Below are 9,185 nucleotides of genomic sequence, written 5' to 3'. Positions count from 1 at the left end.
GTCAAACTGCAGCGGGAAGGCCGGGGAGGGTTGGGGGGCAGGAGGGAGGGGGGTAAGAGATCAACCGAAGGACTTGTATGCATGCATATGAGCATAACCAATGGACATAAGACCCTGGGGGGTAGGGGAAGCCGGGGTATTGTCAAGGGCGGGGGAAAAAAGGACACATATGTAATACCCTTTGTAATGCTTTAAGCAATAAAAAATAAAATTTAAAAAAAAATTATTTTCGTTGCTACTTCATAACTGTAATTTTGCTACTGTTATGTATCGTAATGTAAATATCTGATGTGCAGGATGCATTTTCATTGTTACAAATTGAACATAATTAAAGCATAGTGATTAATCACAAAAAAAAATAAAATAAAAATAAAAATAAAATGTATTTTTGCACAAACCCTCCAACCCTAAAAGTGAATTTTATTTTAGAACTCTAAATTCCTTCTTTGCTTGATTCACGAAGTCACTGTGACCTGGGGGAAGGAGGAATACATTTTTTTTTTTTTAGCTAATGCAGCCCCATGTTCATACCAAGAGCTCACAGTGCTTCAAATCTGTCATTTAATTGGTTTTACTGACCTTTTGCTACAGCCCTAAAAGCAAACAATGCATTGTTTTCTGGGCCAAAATCACTAGGGCACAGAAGTATGGTATCTCCATCAAGCACTTGCAATGCTTTTTTTGTGGAGGATTTTGGTTTGATTCACAGATCCCAGCACAGGCCAAAGTGGGGCAGCCCTCCATCTGACCAATAGCTTGAGCCTCTCAACTTTCATAACAGAAATGCAGATATGACATCCACAAATGTCATATGAAATCCACTTACATGACATACACAGTGATATTGTGAGTATGTCTTTAATCAGCAGTCAATGCTTTAAATCTTTTGCCAGAGAGTAGACACTTGAATCACCTATCCAGATATTACTACTCCCATGAATACTTCACTTTCCATGTTTCCTTCCTAGTGGAAGAATCCTAAAAACAAAACATCTTGGCTTCTCTCTGCCCTTATGAGCTAACATGACTGGGGAGTTTGGAAGGAGAAGAAACTGGGTGTGAATGAGCTGGACTACTATACTTTCATGAGAGAAAAAAGCCAATATTCTAACCTGCTCTTCCCAAGCCCTTTGAGGAGGGCCTTTCCTGGTCTAATGCTGCCTGAGACCATGTGGATTTGCCAGTCTATTTCTGGGATTCAGGAGTGGGAAGTCCACTTACCTACACTTAGAGGCCACATTTTCCAAAACCAGCCCTATCGGTAATAAAGGTGATGTGTAGGACCTCCACCTGCTGACTGATACATTTTATGCTTCAGTCAATTTCAATTGTGGTTGGTAAAAGGTGGTGTTAGATTGGGTCCCATCTAACACCCAATGACTACTAAAGCCCAACTAAGAAAAGTTATATTTAATAAAGACAGACTCCCAAGCCATCCACTCATTCCTTAAGGTTGTAAAGGTTCTAGTCTAATGTCATGTTGTGTCAGTATATTTCGAGCGCATATTAATGTTGACCCTCTTGGAATTGCCTTCACTGAGTCAAACATTTATGTTGGTTTTTACTGAAAGTTTGTATGAAAAAGGGCTATGTAAAATAGCATGTATCTGTCGACTGTTGCCAAAAAATTTACCTGCTATATGCCTGTTGCTCAATGCTCCACATGTTTATTCCATGTGGTAAGTTTACTTTAGAATTTAGAAGCAGAAGAATATTGTCTTTACTCAAAAATTGTCATATTTACTCAGCCAGGTAGATAGCTGTGTAACCCATAATATTTCTCTTGTTTGATATTGCTCTCAGGTAATTCCTGGTCCAGTATAATGCTTAAGCACAGTAACTATAATAACCAAGTTAAACATCATTCTTGCTTCATTCTTTTTGTAGCTTTAAAATCTAATTGCAATTTAAATAATACACACACAATGTTTTTTCAGCCATTCTAAACTCTTTAAAATAGGGATAAGGCACAATTAAAATAATATAACACATACAAATGAAAGCAAAGAATTTCCAGTGTTCGGTCCAGTATGTAAGGAGATTGGAAATCATCACTCCTGACATCACAGTAAGAAAAAAAGCTGAACAAATTAAAAATCAGCAATTCTTCTCAGATCCACCAGAGAACTGAGGTCACAAGGCAAACCACACTCTCCAAAACTGAAGCGAGAGACGAATAGATACAGAGAATCACATCATCCTGAAACGAAAGCCCAGGAGCAGGGGCTTCCACAGGAACTGGCACTGGGATAGGAACACTTAGCCTGTGTTTAATTAACTGCTAGAGGCTCAATGTGGACAAGTTTGAGAGATAAAAATTCCAGGGAAATCCAGTTTGGGGGCGTCTCCACACTTTTCTGAGTTTTACCTCCAAGAGCCTTACCTGGCTCTCTTGGGAAAATTGGGGGAAAATCTCCGCTTGCTTCTGGGAAAAGTAGCCATTTAAAATAGGTTCAGATAATTCTTTTCTTCTTCTAACAAGGGCCTGCCCTAAATAGAAACTATTTTTTCACAGCAGTTTAAGCCATGTAGGGAAGGGAAATGCTCAATCCCAGCCCACTCTAATTTTCCTCTCTCACCTGCAGGGGAAGCAAAACAAACCAAAACTAAGAAGCATCTATAAAGTTTCCATCCCAAGGACACAGTTTCACTAAAAAGCTGAGAGCTAATCTTAAGACTATAACATGTTTCTGCTTCCTCAATATCTTACTGCCTCATTAACAGGCTCCTGTATAATAACAGAGGAAAACAACAAGAACTGCACATCTTAGATCAGTGGTTCTCAACCTTGGCTGCACATTAGAATCACCTGGGAATCTTTTTAAAATCCTGATTTCTGGGCCTCAAACTCCGGAAATTCTGTTTCTTTATTATGGGGTGGGGCCACAACATTAGTAACAAAGAAACAGAATTTCCGGAGGATGAGGCCCAGAAATCAGGATTTTAAAAAGATTCCCAGGTGATTCTAATGTGCAGCCAAGGTTGAGAACTACTGTCTCAGATCTTATTTAGGAAGAAATTTCTAGGGAAACCAAAGGAAAATATCAGGCACCAGAGAAAATGTTGCCTCTGACATCTACAGCTGCAGCAAGCAGGTAAACAGAGCCTAACCAGTAGCCAAATAAACATAAAATCTCACCCTAAATGCCTGTTTACATCAGTTCTTTATATCTAGGACATTATGTCTAGCTTTCAACAAAAAAACAGTTTGAGGAGACAGAGCAAGCATCAGAACCAAACTCAGGTATGGTAGAGAAGTTGAAATCAGACTGTGAATTTAAAACAACTGAGGTTAATATGCCAAGGGTTCTAATGGAAAAAGTGAAAAGAACAGATGGTTAATGTAAGGATACAGCTAGAAAGTCAAAGAAAAAATCAAAAGGAAATGCTAGAAACCAAAAGCACTGTAACAGAAATCAAGAATGCCTTTGGATCAATAAACTAGACACCGCTCAGAAAAAAAAATGTTAATAGAAACTTCCAAAATTGAAATGCAATGAGAAAAACAAATGAAAAAGAAAGAAAAGAATATCCAAGAACTGTGAGACAATTACAAAAGGTGTAATCAACACTAATAAAAGAGAAATATGTAAATTGACTGTCACTTCATGACGCCCACCAGCCAATCAGGACTGAGTATGCAAATTAGCGGGACAAAGATGGCAGCGGCCACAGAGCCAGCCAGACTGGGTGGGAGGCTTGGGTCACCCCCTGCGATGGAGGAAGCCAAGCTTCCCGCTTGCCCTGGCCAGCCGCTGAAGGAGCTGGCCTGAGCACAGGAGGCTTGGGTCACCCAGGCTGGCCACCAAGGGAGGGGCCTGCAAACGGCCCTCAGCCCCTCACCCAGGCTGGCCACGCCCCCATGGGGTGAGGGTCCCCGCTGGGGAGCATGGCCAGTCAGCAAACAGCCATCAGCCCCTCACCCAGGTGGCCAGGCACCCCAGCGGGGACCTCCACCCTATAGGGGGTGTGGCCAGCCTGAAAACAACCCTCAGCCCCTCACCCAGGCTGGCCACACCTCCCCAGCGGGGACCCTTACCCCATGGGGGCGTGGCTAGCCTGCAAACTGCCCCAGCCCTTCGCCCAGGCTGGCACCATCCCCAGTGGGGACCCCCACCCTAATGGGGGTGTGACCAGCCTGCAAACCACCACAGGCCCCTTGCCCAGGCCACCCTGCCCCCCAAGGGAACCCCCACCCTGATCCGGGACACCCTTCAGGGCAAACCAGCTGGCCCCACCTGTGCACCAGGCCTCTATCTATACTAATAAAAGAGTAATATGCTAATTAGACTGGGAGACTTTCAGGAGACCATCCGGATGTTTTTCTGGACAAAGCCATGGTGGTGGGGTTGAGGTAGAGGCAGTTAGGGGCCAAGAGGGGAGGACAGTTGTGGGTGATCAGGCCAGGATGGGATGGCAGTTGTGGGTGATCAGGCCGGCTGGGGGGCAGTTGGGGGTGAGTAGGCCAGCAGGGAGGGCCAGTTGGGGGTGAGCAGGCTGGCAGAGGGGGCAGTTGGGGAAGATCAGGCTGGCGGGGGGGGGGGGTACTTGGGAGCAAGCAGGCCGGTGGGGAGGAGCAGTTGGGGGCAAGCAGGCCAGCAGGCAGTGTGGTTAAGGGGCAATCAGGCAGGCAAGCAGGTGAGCGGTTAGGAGCCAGTAGTCCTGGATTGTGAGAGGGATGTCCGACTGCTGGTTTAGGCCTGGGGTCAGGCCTAGACTGGCAGTCGGACATCCCTCGAGGGGTCCCAGATTGGAGAGGGTGCAGGTTGGGCTGAGGGACACCCCCTACCCCATGCATAAATTTTGTGCACCTGGCCACTAGTATATACATAATGGGAATAAGAAGGAGAAGAAGGAGCCCAAAGAACAGAAGAAATATTCCAAGAAATAATAACTGAGAGCTTACAAAACTACAGATCTAGGATGTTCAGATAGCACCAACCAGGATAAATACCAAAATATCCTTACCTTGGCATATTATATTCAAACTGCAAAAAAATCAAAGGTGAAGAGAAAATCTTAAAAGATATCAAAGAGGTGGAGGGAAATATACTATGAAGGAACAAAGATAAGAATTATAGGGGGAGAAAGGAAGGTAGCCACATAGGTAAACACTTGAACTCGCCGCCTTCCACAACCACATCAAAATTACAACTAAAATACAGAACAACAATAATCCAGAATCACTGGAAAGCTGGCTGAATGAAAGTCCTACAACTAGAAAAGTAAAGAAGAAAGCACACTGAGACTGGTAGGAGGTGCAGAGTCGCTGAACAGGCTGGTCCAGCACCCCCATGTGCTGCTTTTCTAATTGGGAAATTGTCTCTGCAGAGACTGCCTGGAGGAGTAAGGAGTCCCCCACACCAGACCCCCCAGCCCAGGGTCCCAGAGCTGGGAAAAGAAATCCCCATAACTATGGGCTATAAAAACCAGTGCAGATTGGGGCTCAGTGACTCAGAGGCTTCTGGTGACCCAGCTGTTCCTCTTAAAAGGCTAGCACCATGAACTGAACTTACAAGATCCCGCTTCCTCTGAGCTCCAGCACCAGGGTGAGGTTCTGGGAAAAATAGACACATACGAGGAGGAACTGGATTGTCTGTCATTGGGGCAGGAAGTCAGGGGCAGCTTTCTCCCAGACAAAGGTGCTCACAGGGATCATTGTTTTTATGCTGGATAGAACCTGCCCAGTGGCAGGGCTGACTGGCGGCCATTTCTGTTTGCTCCACCCTGGTAATTCCCTAAGACCCCACCTCATCCAATTTACAACTGCACCCAAGCTGTGTGTAGCAGCTTTTGCATATAAATGGCCTGTTCTTGCTCAGGCTAAAATCTCTCAAACAAGCTGCAGCTGGGTCAGGGAGCCCCAAACCTATCAATAAAAGGCCCAAGACCCAGCACCAGCATCAGCCTGCCTTGCTTCATAGCTGGGTCTGGTCTGGGCACTTCCAAACCCGATACAAACAGCAGGAATCTGCAGATCTCTCTGTAGCTCCTGCTGGGTGGCCCCAGGCAGTGGCTGACTTTGCACCTCCCTGGATACCCAAGAGCCAGTGTACCAGTGGTCAGTGTCAGACTATACAAGATTACAACTCTACACATCCATAAGTGACACACTCACGGGGCAGAATCAGTGAGTACCATAGCCCTACTGAAGCAAGACATAGGGGTGTCTCCTGCATAGCAGCTCTCCCACTGTAGTCGCAGCTAGTCCTCACAGCCAACTGGCCTGGAGGTCAATTCCTCCCAGTGACACCAACAGCAATCAAGGATCAATTATAATAAGAATATGCTCACAGTGCACAAAGGGGTGCACCTAGAGTTCCTAGCTCAGGTCCTTGGGGAGGCTAAGCCACTGAGCCTATAGAAAACCTACAACACAAAGCCACTCTACCAACTCAAGGAGACATAGCAGCTCTACCCAGTACATAGAAACAAACACAGGGAAGCAGGCAAAATGTGGAGACAAAGAAACATGTCACAAATTAAAGAAATGGAAAAAAAGCAAACTACTGGATATAGAGTTCAAAACCATGGTTATAAGGTTACTCAAGAATCTTTTAGAAACCACCAAGGGACTTGGTGAGACTTTCAAGGGTCTTAGTGAGAATGCCAAAAAAATGGAAAAGGATCAGTCAGAAATTAAGCATACACTGACTGAAATAAAGAATAATATTCAGGGATTCAACAGAAGAGTAGAGGATTCTGAGAATCAAATCAACGATTTGAAATATGAGGAAGCAAAAAACACCCAACCAGAAAAGCAAAATGAAATAAGAATCCAAAAATATGAAGGTAGTATAAGGAGCCTCTGGGACAACTTCAAGCATACCAACGTTCGCATTATAGGGGTGCCAGAAGATGAGAGAGAGCAAGATATTGAAAGCCTATTTGAAAAAATAATGACAGAAAACTTCCCCTACCTGGTGAAAGAAATAGACTTACAAGTCTAGGAACCACAGAGAGTCCCAAAAAAGAGGAATCCAAAGAGGACCACACCAAGACACATCATAATTAAAATGCCAAGGGCAAAAGACAAAGAGAGAATCTTAAAAGCAGCAGTTAGTTACCTAGAAGGGAATGCCCATATGACTGTCAGCTGATTTCTCAACAGAAACTCTGCAGGCCAGAAGGGAGTGGCAAGAAATATTCAAAGTGATGAATAGCAAGGACCTACAACCAAGATTACTCTACCCATTTAGAATTGAAGGTCAGATAAAAAGCTTTGCAGACAAAAAAAAAGCTAAATGAGTTCTTCACCACCAAAACAGTATTGCATGAAATGTTAAAGGGCATTCTTTAAGAAGAGGAAGAAGAAAAAGAGAAAGATAAAAAACATGAACTACAAAATGACAACAAAAACATACCTATCAACAATTGAATCTAAAAATAAATGAATAAGAAATCCAATGAATAGAATAAACTGATGAATAAAATAGAATCAGAGGCATCGACATGGAGCAGACTGATGATTCTCAGAGGTAAGGAGGGTGGGGGTGGGAAGAAATTAAACAAAGATCTTGTATGGATATATGCATTACCTATGGACACTAACAATGGGGTGCAGGGCAGGAACCGGGTGAAGGGAGGTAATGGGGGGGGGGAAGGAAGGACATCTGTAATAATCTGAATAATAAAGATTTTTTAAAATAGTAATGGGAAGTACACTTTTTGTCCAGGGAGTCACACTTGGAGCAGAGGGAATAATCAGTGAATTCACACCTTTACCAAGGGAGGCTTCACGTACTAGTAAATGAAATCCTAAACAAATAGTAAAACACTTTCTACTGAAATCATTGTGAAGTGAAATGCCTCCAGCTTGCTGGCTTCCTCTGTGGAGAATTCCCACACATTACTGCTTAGTGATGCTCCATTCACCTTGAAAATCACTATTTGCCAGGACCTGGCAATAAGGTTAGGCTAACATATGGTGGCAATGCCTTTTTATTCAGCAAGTCTAATTGAAACAGTACAGAGTGAGATGATTCAAGATAATGCTGGAATTTTGGAATGTGTTAAAGAAGGGATTGGAAGAGTGATAGGCATGGGAGTGCCTCATAGCAAATGACTACTTCCTCTTCTCTCCTTCATCTTCCCTATGGTGCTGCATGGAGTTCTTCATTACATCACCAGTTCAATCATTCAGAAGTTTGTTCTATCAATTTCAAAGAAAAAGACTTATCACAGCCACCCAGCTAAGAGTACTAACCCAGCGCAGAACATGTTGGGTGCTTATTTTTCAAAAAGTATTGCTAACTTTGCTGCCAGATTTTGCTCTGATGTATACTTTACCCCTCGGAAACAGTTTTGTACCACCTTCACATTCAAGAAACACACACAATAATGGGCAATACAGACCTTGGCTATGAAGTGCTTCCAATTAAAACAGTACGAGGAAATGAGAGACTGTATTAATACTATAAAGCGGAAGGAAGGAAAGCTTGTGTGTGTGTTTTAAGGCATAGGTATCTCTTTTGGATCAAAAGCATTCCAAATTTGAAAACCCAATAAAAATAACACTTGTGAATTAAATTCCAGTTAGTATTACACACATGCTGAACTAAAGATGATATTGGTCATAAACAAAAATGTGTCAGCAAACATAAAACATAGTTTCACAGAGCTGAATTTATCTCATTGGACTTTATTACATGTTTGTTTCACCTTCTTGATTGATATTGGTATGTCATCCTTAATATAGTGTATAGTATAATGAGATCATATTTACCTCAAAGCAAATAAATTATGCCATTAATGATAATAATGAGAAGGATTAGATTTGGTAATCTGTAATCAGAAGTTGAAGTTTTAAATTGTACTGTCCCTATATAACGTTTTAATGGCTGCATATTTATTATATAAAGCTATTTATGCACACACAAAAACTTGGAATTTCCTTCATCCCTACAAATTTTCCACTCTTAGATCAGTTTATTGTATGAAATGAAGTCATGCACTTTCTGCTTGAATATAAGAATAAAATATTAAAAGCCAAGGTACTCAAAGATTTAAAGCAAACAGCACACTTGTCTATATCCAAACCCAGCTTTTCAATGCCAGCAACTTAATATTTGTTATAAGTTTATAAAGCTTGATTTGCTTATCTAGTTATGTGAATCATTAGGCTGTTTTTTTTAAAAAAAATAGATTTTATTGATTTTTTATAGAGAGGAAGGGAGAGGGATAGA

At 42.5% G+C, this 9,185-nt stretch overlaps 1 pseudogene; it reads left to right on the top strand.

The window, feature by feature from the left end:
• The first annotated feature begins 7,652 nt into the window (after nt 1-7,652).
• Nucleotides 7,653-8,455, top strand: LOC102428393 (annotated as a pseudogene).
• Nucleotides 8,456-9,185: the final 730 nt, after the last annotated feature.

Source organism: Myotis lucifugus, unplaced genomic scaffold (assembly GCF_000147115.1).
Source record: "Myotis lucifugus unplaced genomic scaffold, Myoluc2.0 scaffold_132, whole genome shotgun sequence".
NCBI lineage: Eukaryota > Metazoa > Chordata > Mammalia > Chiroptera > Vespertilionidae > Myotis > Myotis lucifugus.
The sequence above is the reverse complement of the archived record's forward strand: the minus strand, read 5'-3'. Positions and strand labels throughout refer to the sequence as shown.